This window comes from Sciurus vulgaris (genome assembly GCF_902686455.1).
Source record: "Sciurus vulgaris genome assembly, chromosome: 2".
NCBI lineage: Eukaryota > Metazoa > Chordata > Mammalia > Rodentia > Sciuridae > Sciurus > Sciurus vulgaris.
Window position 1 is genome coordinate 146,174,230 of NC_136462.1, and position 16,018 is coordinate 146,190,247.

Genomic DNA, 16,018 nt, shown 5'->3' on the forward strand with positions numbered 1-16,018 from the left:
CCTTCCAATTACAGAAGAGATTCCCTGGTCCCTCTCTCTCTCTCTGCCTTGTAACTCATTCCAATTGTGATTCTCACAATAAGTGCACTGAAACCAAAGCCCTCTAGATTGTAAAATTCAAAACTCACTTCTCAGTATTTATTTTTCTGGATGATTTAATAGCATCTGGAAAGCAGACTGTTCCCTTAGCTTGAAACGCCCAGTTCTCTTGCATTCTGGAACAGAACTCATAATTCTAGTTTTCCTTCTACTTCATGTTGCTTTGCTCACCATTTGTCCTTGGCTCAACCTATTAATGGTGCAGTGCCCCTGGCTTAATCCAAAGCCATAAATTTTTCTCTGTATTCAGTCTCTTTCATGGTAAATTGATCCCATGACCTGAATCTAATGCCTGTGATTTCTAAACTATCAATACAGATATAAATTATATGAGTTCCGAGATTTATAAACTCAACTGTATCCTTGACATCTGAATATATGTTAAATAGATATTTCAAAATTCATATAAATTCATTCATAAAAATACCAGATTCTTTTCACCCAGATGTATTGTTTTCTCTAAATCTTTCCCATCCAGTTGCTTCATACAGCAAATAAGGATTTGTTCAGGAGTCCTCCATTTAGTTCACTTGCTACCATTAATCAATCAGCATGACTGGTTTTATCTGTTTCTATAAATGTTAAGTTAAAAATGAATGAATGAATGTACATTCTCATTTTTCTTTTTGTTTTACTCTAAGATAGATCAAAGAATTAGAATGTTCAACTGATCGTGTTGAATTGGGAGTTGGCAAGGAACATATACAGAGAAGGTAGACCAACACCCAACACCACAGAGCACTGACACATGGAAACACGGAAGGCAGCTGGCAGGTGTGAATAACAGTCCCAAAGACACACAGACATGGTTCCTCGAAAAGTGATTTTGCTTACCATTCATTTGCAACAAGTGGATCTTAGGCATTACAAAGTATCGAAGGTCCTCTGTTTCACCAATATCAACATTCATAATTGTCTCTAGCTCTGTTAGCTTCGAATTTTATAAATAATTCCTCTATTTAATCAATTGTTAACCAATAGTTGATTTGGTAATCATAATCAAGCCACATATCATGGTTCGCCTGGCCAGTTCCTTCAAGATAGATGCAATATCAATCATTGTTGAATTTCAGGAAAAGTATAGGTTTCAGTTAAGGTAGTTGTAGAATAACATTGCAGCAGCCCTGTTAGACACTTTCAGATCTGGACTTGTTTCTTCCAGCTACTGATCCTTTTTAATGAAAACCACACAGCTCTGTATGCATTCACTCCTTTTTCCTAATTACAACTCTGTCCAAGTGAAGATGATCTTTATTCCTTGCAATTTACCTTGCCCCTAACACTTAGCATGAGAAGAAAGTATACATTAAACAGAAGATGATGATAATGACAAAGAGGAGGTGGCTTTGATTGTGGATAGAAGTGTGTCCAAGTGAATCCTCTCCTGACACAGCTGTCAGATTCCCATGAAGTGCATCTGTCACTTGGCTGGGGGACTGGTGTCCAATACATTTTAAATGGAGTCAGAGTCCTGCCTCTAGGAATTGGATCTCATTGATTTTTAATGAGTATAATTGTCTCAAGGGTCACTGAAATTACTTTTATTCTTCCACCATTACGTAAGTTAGCTTGGTTGCTAATGGGAGAAGCAGGCAAAGGGTTAACAAAAAGCTAATGCTAGTTATCACAAATTGAAAGGCAGCATAGTTGAAGAGTTGAGAGAACCTCTGGCAGAGGCAGTGACTAATAATGGCAAACCATTTATTTGCTTCAAAACTCATTGCAAAAGGCAATAATTGTTTTAAATAGAAAAGCTGTTGAATTATAATTGGGAGTAATTGAAACTCACCGAAATATTGAATAAAACATTAGCAATTTTAACCCGTGTTATCTTCATAATTATCTTCAGGAACAAAAGCAACACAGACCATGAGCTGCTATGAGTCTTACCCAAACCAGTGTCTTTGGCAGTCATTTATGACATGTGTTTTCTAGCAAAAGCCATGACTATGTAGATATCAGGTCCAACTGGTCATCTCTGCATGACTTCTCCTGAATGTCCTATTGGACATGGAGCAGCACAGATTGTGTTTCCAAAAGAGTGGGCTTTATAAATGTGACAAAGAAGTGCACCAGGCTGGGTGTCCTGTGACAGTCTCAGTGGGCCCTGAGCAGTATTTCCACAAGCCATTATGATGTAACTTAGCATGCCATCTCCTCCAGCACAGCCTGGGCTGGGGCTATTAACTGCTATTTTCCAGCTGTCACCCTCACCGTGTCTGCTGTCACATCGTTTGTCCGACAGATTCCAGCTTCGTGGCACATTCCCTCCTTTCTCTCATTGCCCTGTACCATAGACAGGCTCCTCCTGCACTCCATCTGCCTTTGACACCAAACTGACAGGCAGAGCAGGATGAGGTGGCCGAGACTAGAAAGTGTGAGTCAGAAGCATAGGTACAGATGACACAAAGATGGCAATGGTGGAATACATGCGAAGCCAGGCTTCTGCACCCTCATTAGACTGTGAGACCAATGACAGGCACTGTGCCTTAGTATTCCATCTCAGTGTCCCTAGGACCTAGTCCAGTGTCTGTCTGATAGATGCATAATACCAGCTTATCAAACAAACCTGATGAAAGGACCTATGCAACATAGGCTGTGGTTGATGTCTGGGACTCAGGAGTCAGACAGAGCTGGCTTCAAATCCTGCCTCCACCTGCACCCCAGATGTAGCAGTAAGACAGTCTAAATAGGCTTGGACAGGTACTCAACTGCAGTGCACCTCATTTTCATCATTATAAAATGGGAATAATAATGGCCCCTAACTCATGCATGAAATAATACATGGAAATCACAGAGCAGAACTTAGGAAGACAGACATCACCTTATGTGACCATCTTAGGTACTCAAAGGACACAAGGGTAGTCAAAGTTCCTCTATGATGGCACGCTTTGGAATGATCTGAAAACCTCTTGATAACCAGCTCAGATTTTTGTTGCCTTTCTTTACCTGGGATGAGCTGGGCATACAGAAGGAAACCTTACACTTTCAGCTTGAGAACTATACAAGAGAAAAACTGAAGAGCCAGTTTCTAGGCATCCTTTCCCAAAGTCACCAGGGCAGCCATAAAGGGGAAAGGAGGGAGGAAGTGGGGCAGAGGAAAAGAGGCTTTCTTCCCTAAGTTGTGACCATCTGAGTAGCCACCTACCTAGGGCTTCCTGTCCATCCGATTATCACCTTCACTTGCCAGGCTTCCCATAGTACACTGACAGGGTGGGAGGGAAGTTACTTGTGCGGAAGACCAAAGAAATCCAGAGAGCAGTGTAGACCTGCTTGTAATTCCTTTATTCCTCTAACTAACCACCCCAAAATCCATCATCACAGTCTAATTGTGTGATTCTCAAGATTGTCATTTTGTCTTTTCCCAGTGAGGTATTTTTCCTGCCAGACACACAGGGGAGGAGAGCTGCTCCTGAAAGTCAGTGAGAATGTGGGATTGGGCTAAGGAAGTTGAAAGGGGTGTGACTGGCTGAATTCTGAAGTCAGGAAGGCCCTGGGAGGCTCCCTAAGCTGGCTGCCTGAGAGAACAGACTTACAGGGAGAGTGTGGCAGATGCCAGCCTGAATATGAAAAGTGTGAAATTTGATGAAAAGCATAAGGTATTCAGAGATATGAGCAAAGTCAAGTTCGAAATATTCAGAAGTGATTGGAGATAGAAGCACACACATTTGAGACCTGGCACTAGCTCAGATCAGATGTGGTCCAGATGTGGTCAGAAACCAGAGAAGTTTGTAGGCATGTGGCCTGCATCTTCAGCTATATCTGATGGGCTCAAACAGAATGGCTATGGTGGAATAATGCTATTAATGTAATCTTACATGAGGATTTCCTGAAGGAAGTCATGGACGCTGTACACCTACAGAGATCATCCTTTGCAAAGAAGCAGTGCTATCAAAAGAAGAAACAGTAAAGAAACTTTCAACTATGATTCTAGAAGGAAAACATCTTCTTTCATTTTCCAGCTTTTCAATAGCTTAGAATATGTGGCAGGAGGAGAAATATCCTGTCTCAATCTCTCTTTTGCTCATTCATTCTCTTGCTCTCTTATTCTAACAAAAAATTATGGAGTCAAAATGATTCTTGGAGTCCTCTCAAAAGCATAATTTTTGATTGCAAATATCCTCATTAGCAGGTAAGGATCCAGTGATGAAAAAATAGCATCCTTCCTTCATTCAACGTTTCCTCCTTGTCATGTGTGGCACCCCAAATAAATATTAGAGGCACTGTCTGCTGTCCAACAACCAGATGTACGTGCAGGAGTCCAGACCATAGGGGAACTTTCAGGCCATGAGCAAGCTGAGTAAAGCCAATTTCTGGGTACAGAAGATTAAGAGGAATTGGAATGTCCTCTGAACACAGTGGCATGTGTCTCAATGAAAGAGGAAAACATTCACAGGAAGAACAACAGCCAGTGGATTGCTGCAAGGTGGGTCAGATCTGCAAAGCATCACTCTATCTTGGGTACTAAAAATGAAAGTCTGTAGCTTTTATTTATTTTTAAATAAATTCTAGTAAATAGCTGACACTAACTCAGATTTTGGGAAAAAAAGGGTCTCAGATCTATCATTGGAATCCTTTTTTGCTCTGTGGGCTCTCCTTGGTTTCTCAAGACATTAAACACAAGATGGAATTCATAACAGCCATCCGAAGGTGCTGCAAGGACTGGACTTAGACTGGCTCACCCTAGAGGGCTGACACTGGCACCATGGCATGTTCATTTCAAGTTGTATACTAAGAAAACTAAATGGAAATCAAGCTTACTTCCTCCCTGAACCCTTCCTCCAGCTAAAACACAAATCGCACTCCTGAAAGTACACACACCATCCAGATGTGTATGCTCTTTGTAAGTTGCAATAGTTGGCTCAGCAAATGGCAGACAATCGGCAGATTTGCAATAAGTCTCTCCAGGGAGGGCAAGAATGCTTCATGGAGAGGAATGGGGTAAAGGTGTTCAGAACAAGGAGAGATCTCAAGGTCAGTAAGGACTATCTAGTGGTTTGCTTCCTCTAAATACCATGTCCAAGATACATCACATTTGGTTAGACCCTTTGGGCATTGATTAGTTCTGCCATTTACCACTCTGATGTCTTGGCAGACACAGAATACTCTACATGCATGTTGCCTTTGACTACTTGATGAAGATTCAGGTTAAATATAAGTTCATCCAAAGATCAGACTAGAACCAGTGGGTGGGAGAGCTATGAGGAGGAAAATTTGGGCTCTGTTGAAGTTATGCCTTTGCCTCACAAAGTGTTCATCTGGGCCCCATATTATTTAAACAGACATAGGCAGTATTATCTTTGTGTCACTGTACTAAAAGCAACCAAACAAACAAAAATAAAACTTTCTAATTACTCAATCATGTCTACTCTAATAAGAACACTGGTTTGCAAAAGTGGTTGGTGGGGGGAAAGCAGATTCATTCTCATGGAGAGCTCAGCATGTTCAAGGAGGGGAACAACCATGATTCCACAGATGGCTCCTGAGATTTGGAGCAAGGATATACATTGAAACAGATTATGCAGAGAATGAAAACAGGACTCCAAAATTAAAACTATAATACTAAGAAAGATCCTGGGATAGGTGTCCAAGTTCAAGACAAAGTACTCAAAATATGCCACAAGGGTGGTTACTTGCAGCCTAATACTGTTGTTTAAAGGTATTAGAGACCCATTTTCATAGGGCACATCTCTTTCCTTTAGAACACTTCTCTCATCATGGGATTTTATTTGAAATGAAGTACAATGGAGAGCACCCTCAACCAAAGATGGTTTATAAGGGAACTGTAGGATGGCAGACGAGAGCTGGGTGCACCTGTATCACAGAGGACAATGAGAAACAACAGTGGAATGGCATGCCCAGGCCAGGGAAGCCCTGTGCATGCGCGGAACTAAATGACACCCTCCTGCTATAGGAAGTTTAAGCCTGACCTGTTCGTGAAGTAGAAACCCAAGACTTCCTATGACATCCATGTGAGACATGGTACTGGAGGAAAGATGTTTTTGGAATCATATTAATGATTTAAACTTTCAAAAATGTTAGAACTCTAGGACCAGTTTGTAAGTGCTAATGCATATTAGGTTCTTTTGCAGGACCAATGAAAAAGGAAAATGCAGAGCACCTTCTTAAAAAAGTATTAAGAATTTCAAGACAAAGACATGAAACCAAATACAGAGCTCTTTTACCTGGGTGGCCCTAGTTCAGGTGCCATTACAAGTATTTTACATGTATTAGCTAATTAAATTCCCCCCAAACATCCCTATAAGTTGGGAGCAATTATTATTCCCAATTCAGATGACACCTCAATGCATGTGCCCAAAGGATGTCAGACAATAGATCATGGAGGCCCAGATTGGCACCAATACAACCCTTCCTTCTCAGTGACGACTTTCCTTACTGCAACCCCTGTGCTCAGTGTTCCTCAGAGGGAGAGACAACCACTTAACCACAGACAGCACATGTGAGGATAGAATCAGCATACCCATAAAGAATATTTTTTTCTATACCTGGAGGTATCCAGAGTAAATCTGGGACACCAGTATTGGGAATTTAAAGGAATACATGCATTTTCTGAGAAATAAGCAATGTGAGAAGACAAGGAACACTTATTGAATGTGATTCAGACTTACTCTTCATAAAAATCATGGGTTGAGTGCAAAAAAATGAAGATTCTTGCTATATGAAGGCCAGGGAATCTGAAATTTTACCATATACAGATTTTTTAAATTTTTTAAATTATTTTTACAGACTTCATTTTGATTCATTGTACACAAATAGGGTATATCATTTTGTTTCTATGGTTGTACATGAAGTAGATTCATACCATTTGTGTAATCATACATGTACATAGGGTAATATCATGCTAAGTGAAATAAGTCAATCCCAAAAAACCAAAGGCCGAATATTTTCTCTGATAAGTGGATGATGACGAAGATTTTGATATAATCAGCAATGTCTCAGGCTTAAAGGAATAGTCACTCACTTCCTTGGGAAGTAATTTCTAATTTCTCTTCCAACTCTATTTTTTTTTTTGTTTAAATTTGTGAAATGGTTATGTGTTGAGAGTACCACTATGCTCTTTCCCTTGGGTGTACTCTCTCTCTCTCCCCCTCATTTCTATTTTCACTTCATTCCTCTTTTGTTCAGATCACATTGTCCATTACCATTGCCACACAGGGAACTTCTCATTCTGCTCTTTATCATGCATCACTCAGCTATAACAGAACACCATGACTGTGTGACTTAAACAACATTTATTTCTTGAAGTTCTAGAACTTGGAAAGATCCATGTGCCTCTAGATCCAGGGGCTGGTGAGGACCAAATTGTTCACATGGCAGACAACAGAGAGAACACTTTAGGGAGTCCCTGTTATAAGGACATTATCCTATTTAGGAGAATTCCATCCTCATGACCCAGTTTTCTCTTGTAGTTTCATCCCACTAGGGGTTAGGATGTAAGCATATGGATTTTCGTGGGATACACACTCAGTACCTGACATAGTGTCTTGCTATTTTTCCTGGGTTTGTCTCTGTCATTTTGCCAAACTTTGTGTCTGTCTCCCTTTCCTCAACATTTAACTCAAATGTCCAGGTCTTTCTTTATCAGTCTATTTCTACTTCTCGATCTATAAAATAACGGACTAGTTATCTCCAGATCCCTTAAGCTCTAACATTTCATATCTTTAAAATTACTACCCATGAGTCATTATCACTCAGGCAATGTCCACCAGATTCTTCAACCCACTGTAATGATAAACAGAATAAGGCCTTATCTCCAAATGTAGAAAACTGTGAGGATTGGAAACTCATTGTGAAAATGTTCCTGGGAATGTGGGATTCCATTATGAGTCCACTGTCCAAAAGGTGTCTTTGTACTAAGCCAAGGACAGTCTTTCAATGGAGTTATTCCTCAGTATGCGACTTCTGTAGTGAGCCTCTGCTGTATTTCTATATTTCTGTCACTTTCAAATTGTTCTATCGAAGTCTCCCATTAGATTGTAACTATTCCAAAGACTGTATCTTCTTCCCTCAGTAGAACCCAAGAGAATTCCACGTTGCTTGCAAGCTGGTTAGATGGTCAGATATTCTTTACTTTTTCTAGTTTCTGTCCTCAATGCTAATTTTTTTCTTTTCTCATATCTTCATGTTTGGGAGACACAATATAATGCAAATAAGTATATAGGTAAGTAGTTTTAAAATGAAATGTTCACAAGGGAGCCTTCTCAAGGACTGGACCCTGGATCAACAGCATTAGCTGCAGCTGGGAACTTTTATTAGAAATTCAGACTCTCAGGCTCCATCCTGGATCTCTGAATCAGAAACTGCTGAGGCCCTATGGTCTGTGATTGAATAATCTCTCCAGGTGATCCTCATGCAAGGGAAGTTTGAGAATCACTTATCCAGGGAAATTGACTAAAAGTCCTCAATATCAGGCCCTGTTGGAAGATTCTATTTCCAGAATCCATAGTAGTTTGAGGGGAAGGGGTCTGATGGTCTGCATTTGAACCTGGACACTCTGTGTGGTCATACTGTTTTCATTTAGTGCTCTATATTTTACCAAGTGCTTTTGCAGGGTATAAGTCATAAATTTCCTTTCCATGAGGCTTGAAGACAGTGTTCAGGAGGTTATTTTGTTGTGGTATCCTGACTGACTTACCTGCCAGTATTTGCCTGTGCAGATATATACTGTGCAATATTTACCTGCTATTTGCCTGTGCTCTGTCAACCTTACCTGCTGTGAACACTTGAAGGAAAGAGATCTCATTTTCATCAGCTTTGTATAGGACTAGTTGTAGCCAGTGCTTTGTTTATTAAAAAAGGATCAATAACCAGTGGAGCTTTATCTATAGACACATCTGGACATCATTAGTTAATTTTGGAGGACAAGGTGACTGGGTAAGTCCTACCATCAAAGCCTTCCCATGAGTAGTTTGGCTGTGTGACCTTGAGATCAGCCACCAAGGCAGTGTGTCTAAAGATAAAGTAAAAAGAGAGAATTAGTTTTGCTGATAATTAAGTTCAGAAATACACATGCATCAATTATTCAGTTTCCACAAGTCCTCATTAATATAGGCTTCTCAAGTGCAGACAGAATAATAATTCAAATGAGAACTAGCCTCAAGTTTATCTTTGCATGTTCAGTGGAAGAAAAATAATGTGGAAATGGGAGGAGGGGAAGGAGTGGGGAGACTGGTTAAGCAAACTAAAAGTGAAAGTGAAGTGTCTGGCCGTGCATAACTGAGTATTTGCAATTTTAGCAGTGTTCATAAAAGAGAGGCATCACCTATGAATTACCTTAGTTTAATTCTTCACATATATCCAAAATACAAAGGGTTTAAGATAGCTGAGACCCAGAAACTTATAATTTCTCTTCATCTTTGGTTACTTCCAATTGCTATACTTAAAAATAATTTTATTTTTTTCACAGATTTTTATGTTTTTAAAAGAGAAGTCAATAAAGGAGGTTTTCTTGTATTTTCAGAACATAATTTGGGGAACCAAATATATCTCACTCCTCCAGTTTGTGGGTTATCTATTTAAGCCTGATCCTTTCTATGAATATTTTATGAAAAGAGGGGTCTATGATTCACTCCCAAATCTGGTTGGTTTGGAGACTAAAATCATACTTGGTAGAAGCTGATATAGTTTGACAATACTGAGTAGGTTTGGTGGAGACATGGGAAAAGCTAACTTACATCCTTATGTATGATAGAAGAACTGAATAGAGAACTTTGTCAATGTTTGCTCAAATCTAAGCCAAAATTTGCATAACCTGAGACTCAGCCATTTCTCCTCTGGGTATTTATCCAGGAAGAACCCTTGTCTGTGTGCCCCTGGGAGTGAAGTGAATTGTGGCTGTCACTAGAACCTCCCATTAAATAGTGAAACCAAGGCCAAACTCAGAGATCCAAAAAGAGTGAAACCATGCTCAGGTGCAGGAATGCTCCACAGCAGCTCAGCTGACCAGACGTGATCTTCATGAGGTAAAAAGGGGAATAAAAAATACAGATTGAAATATGACATTTAATATGATCAAATAATTGGCAAGTGACACTGTTATTGTATATTAGAGACAATTTAGAAGACAATACCATGTGTTTCTTATGGATATCTCAGTAGGTAAACATTTGTAAAAACATGATTAAGACGCATATTGAACATCAACTCCCAGGTCATATTTGCTGCAGGGGAGAGAAGGAGAATGAAGGTGAGGAGGAGATGTGACATCTGTAATATCTGGAATTATTTATTTTTTAAAAAAAATTTCAGCAAACAAATGAAAGTCACTCTTGTTCTGTGATATAGAAATTAATTCTCCCAAACTCTGAGTGTGATTTGAGCTTCCTGGTTGGAAACAGACTGCAGGTAGGGAAAGTGTCATCCATGAATCCCATGTTTTTAGGCTTATTGTTGAAGGCAAATTGGTGGTGATTGAACGATTGACATATTGATTGAATGAATGCCTTCTTTGAAAAAAGTAATTTTTGAGATTGAGGGAAATAATGCAATTACATATCTGCAAAATGAATGCAAATGACTAAACTGCATGCATGTGTGTTACACACACACACACACACACACACACACACACACACACACACACACCTGCAAATCTATCCAAAAGTACCAAGAAAAAAAATTGTCCAAAAGAGCAGAAGAATCTTGTGCTCATCCTTTTTTATCTGGGCTAACTGAAACATTCCTGTAGAGATCATTCCAACATCACCCAACTCCCAGGGGCCTCAGCCTGGTGACAATTGCATAGTAAATAGCCAGAGAGACATAAAATGTGTGTCAGTTGTCCCCAGCTTCTGCCATGAGACAGACACCAAGTGGCAAAGGTCCCAAACCACAACTGCAGTTTGGGAATCTAATCTAATCTGGAGATGAAACCTTTGGACCACCTGCAATAGAATCACCTGGGGAACACATTGTGTTCAACAGGCAAATTTCAAAGCCCCGGCCCTCCACCCCACAACTCCTATGGCAGAACATCTGGGGTGGGGTTGGAAACGCTTGTTTGACAAACTCTCCAGTGATGCTGACACACACTGCAGCTTGAACACTGGGCAGCACACCAACGTCAAGAGTTGATGCTATTGGGGGCACAACATCCTAGAAAGGACCTACAGTGTCTCGCTAAATACACAACAAAGCCAGGCTTGAGTAGCAGACTCGGGATGAATTAATAATGTGTGACATTTCTGTAGTCACTTTCATCACAGAGGAAGGTGGCCCATGAAATATGGATGTGTTCCCTATGGACATACTTTGGTGTCTCTGCCTCACCAAACAAACCTTGACTGGGCGAGACTCAGAGGGCTTGAAAGCAGTATCTGGCCATTGCCCCTGGTAGTTAGCAAATGAAATTCTCACTGGGTCTGAAGGTGGGTCAGGAACCACACTGGATAGCACTGTCGGTGCAGGACCAGGAGATCCTCACCCCTGCCCTCCCACCCGCTCTTGGCATTCTCTGAAAGGCTTTCCCTGCACAGCAGTCCCTCCATTCTGAGCCCTGGGACTCAAGAAGCTACAAAGTGATAAATCAATTATGAAATAGAAACCTCGATTACAGCCTGTCTGCTTAATTGTTTGACAAGTTAATTAATCTCCCAAGCAACTGGGTTCCGTTCTCCCTGTAAATTGTGGGGAAATAGCTCTAGCAGGTCCCTGAGGTCTTGGCAGCACAGTATCAATGAGGCTCCTGGAAAACTATGAATAATAAGCATTTAGTGGGGTCACTGCCTCACCATAGGAATGAAGAGATTTGCTCCAGCTTCTGCCCGGAGGCAGTTTTGTCACTAATTATTTTGCTACTAACTAATTACAATCTGTACTTGTCCATGTATTTATTTGTTTGTTTTTATTTTCCGTCCAACAGACACATTTCCTTTCAAATGAGATCCTGGGTTTCAAACAGCCAGTGCTTCCAGATTGTTAAAACCCAGTGGTGGTGTCAGCCTCCTTCCTACAGTACCATTCTAGGTGCCAGGACACCCAACTCTGGACCTTCCAAGTCATGGAGGTAGATGGTATTACAGGTCTGTGGACTGAGTGAGATTATTCCTGTCATCAGCCTTGGGACAGGATCACACTGACATGCCACCCCTGGCCTTTAAAAATTCTCAGTGATAGAGTAAAGCTAAGAAATTGGAGGATGTTCATGTGTCCCAAGGACCCCATGCACTGGACTCATCTGAGGTGCATATTTAAAATTGAAATGATTAAGACCTACATGAACCAGAATTATTGAAATGAAACTCAGCAACTTTTGTATACTTTTTTTGCAGTACTAGGAATTGAACCTACCACCAATCTATATCCATAGCCCTATGATTATTTTTTTTTGAAATTTTAAATTTTGAGACAAAATTTAACCTCAAACTTGCTGTCCTGCCTCAGCCACCTGAGTAGCTGGGATTATAGGTGTGCCACTGCTCCCAGCACTCAGCAACCTTTAACACGCTCCCACAGTAGGTTGAGATTTGGTTTAATGAGAGGTCGCAGCTGGTGGTTGAACCAAACAATTCCTAAATGCACTGCCTAGCTTTTACCCTATAACTTTATTCTCTTAGTCTTTACCATTGTTTTACTCTTTTTTCCCCATTTATATATTTAAAAAAAAAAAAGGAGCTGAACTGTGGCATCAGTGGTATTTTCTGTCTTAATTAAAGGCTCGAACTGGAATGCCAAGTGCAGCCCCCTTCTTCCTTCAGGTCACTTCAAATGCCACCTATTCAGGGGTGTAGTATCCCTTGTCTATCTGAAACAGCACTGCTACTGACTTATTAATGTTTCTTGATTGCATTTCTTGCTACCTGAAATTGTAGCCTTTCTTTCTTTGTTTATTGTTTATCTTCCCCCTGGAATGTAAGCTTTCCAAAGCACAAGGATTTCCATCAATTTTGTTCAGTCCTGGATCTGCAGTAAGTAGAGTAGTGCCTGAATTATATATAATAAATACTCAATAAATATTGCTGAGTCAATAATTATAAATTTGCCAGTTATGTTAATTACCAACCATGGATGCGGGTAAAATCTAGTTGCAGACTCCCTTATGGATTATAAAAGTTTAAAATCAGGTAAGTCTATGAAAAACCAGTCATGAAAATCTACATAAGATAGCAAAAGTAAAAATATAACACAGAAAATTGCTGAGATTTCAACTAAAGCAGTGATTGCAGTAGTACTAAATGTTTATGTTAGAAAAGAAAAATGGTCTCAAACCAATAATTTAAAGTTGTACCTTAAAAAATAGGACAAAGAGCTCTTTAAACCCAAGTAAGCAGAAAAAAAGAAAATAATAAATCTGAAACAGAAAGTAATGAAACATAATAGATAAAAAATTAAAACAAATATGGTTCCTACAAAAGATCAAAAATTGATAAAATTCTAGCAAGATGAAGGAAAAGATAAAAGAAAAAATACAGAAAATGTCAATATCAAGAATGAAAGAAATACTAACATAGACCCACAAACATTAAAAAAATAATAAGGGAAGATAATGTTTAGACCAGTCTGCACATATAGACTTGAGAACTGAGAAGAAACAGACTAGTTAGTAAAAAATCACAAAAAAATACAAACTGCCAAATCTCACCCATAGCAAAGTAGAGAAACTGAAGAGTACTGAAACACCAAAGAATTTGTAATTTGTAATTATAAATTTATAATTAAAAGCATTCTGAATTTATGATTTAAAGCATTCTGAAAAATAAAGGTCCAAATCAAGATGGATTTACTGGTGAATTCTACCAAACATATAAAGATACAACACCATTTTTACACATCCATCCAGCAAATACAAGAGAAAACCCTGTCTTTTTTTTTAATGGGACAAGAATTACCCTGATACAAAACAAAACAAACACCAAAATTGAAAGCTATGGATTGATATATCTCATGAACACAGAAATATAATCTGTCAACAACAAAACATTAACAAATTGCTAGCACAATGTATAAGAAGGGTAATAAATCACACTAAAGTATATTTCATCTTAGGAATGCAAGGCCAGATGGATATTCTAAGATCTATCAATGTAATCTGATGTATGAACCATTAGGAACTAATAAGTGAATTTATCAAGATCCTGGAAGGTAGGGTCTACCATAAAATATCAACAATTTTCCCATGTACTAGCAATACACAATTAGAAACCAAATTTTTAAAAATCCTATAATACTTCAAGAAAATGAAAGAGGACATAAATAAGATCCGTATCTTGAAAACGACAAGATATTGATGAAAAACATCAAAGGCATAAGTAAATGGAGAGAAATGCCATGTTCATTGACTGGAAAACTCAAAATGGTAAAAATGTTAATTTTTTGAAAATTATTCTATGGGTTTAATGCAATCTCACTCAAAATCCCAGTGGGATTATTGTTGTAGATACAGACAAGGTAATTTTAAAATTTATAGGGCAGTCAAAGAAACTGCTATAACTAAAACAATTTTGAAAACCAAAAATAAAGTCAGGGGAATCCCATTATCCCACTTTAAGACTTGAGTAATCAAAAGGTTGTGGTTTTGGCAAAAGGATAGACAGCTAAAGCAAAGAAATAGAATAGAGAATCTAGAAACAATCGCATAAATATAACTAACTTAGTTTTAGCAAAGATGAAAATGCATTTCCATCTGAAAATGAGAATTTGTTATTATTTTGTATAGTTTTTGCTTTGTTTTTAATAAAATTATAACAAATATACAAGAAATTCTATAATGGATTTTAACCTAAATGCCATGCCTTAAATGCAAAACATTTAAGTCAAAACCTTGCAGAGAAAACAGGAGACAAACCTTCATGGTTTGAGGTTAGGCAAAGAGTTCTTTAATATTAAACCAACCCATAATCTAGGAATGCAAAAAAAAAAAAAAAAAAAAGATAGTCATGATCAAAAAAAAAAAAAGAAATCTTGCTCTGTGAAAGATTCTTGTTAACAGAATGAGAAAACAAGCCACAGATAGAAAGTATATACAAATCACATTTTCAGAAAAAAGCCTCATATCTAGAACACATAAAAGAAACCTCTCAAAACTTAGTTAAAAAATTTTAAATGGGGTAAAATATTTAAGCAGATACTTCACCACATATAATTTAAGGATGAAACAGCATTAAAGTATTTTCTGTGTCTTTAACCATTAAGAAAAGTTCGTTTAAAATCAATGAGATGCCTCCACATAGCTATTAGAATTGCTTAAAAAGTCAATTTGACTCCATGATAATTTACAATCTACAAGTTATTTTTAAAAAATAACACACATTCATGAAACACATTCAGGAGAAACCCTCCTTTATAATCTCCCAGTTCTTTTATTTCTTATTTTTGTTAGAGTTTGACCAAAGTGATGCCATTTTAATTCTCATGATTTTCACCTAGGAAATAGCAGGAAAAACAGGTCAAAATGAGGAAAGAAAGCTGCACCTGACTCCCTCTGAACAGCCCTGGGCAATTAACTCTTCCACAATTCTTAGTCCTTGCCCTGACACCTGGGTGTGACAAGGTAGCTAATGTCCTTGCTTCTCACCTTTCAGGCCCCTGGGCAAAAGCTGGCTTTTGGGTTTCACTCAGCTTTCCACCTTTGTTGTGTTTTCGCCTCAAGGTTTGCCTTACTATCTTCTTCTCATCTACAAACTCAATCTTAAATCAATTTCCAGAGCAGTGACTATCACTCCCAGTGGGATATCTGAATGACCAGATGATTTTTAAGAAATACAGACACCTTGGGGCTTCATCTCTTGGATTGAGTCACTGATACCATTATTTTTTAACACTTCCCCATGTAAATCTTATGGAAAAATCACTATGAAACCATAAAGAAGATTTAGGTTGTTTCTGTGAGGTTTAGTAGCCAATTTCCCCTGCTAGTCTGACCTCCAAAGTGCTGATGCTGACCGTGACCCCTAAGTGCAAA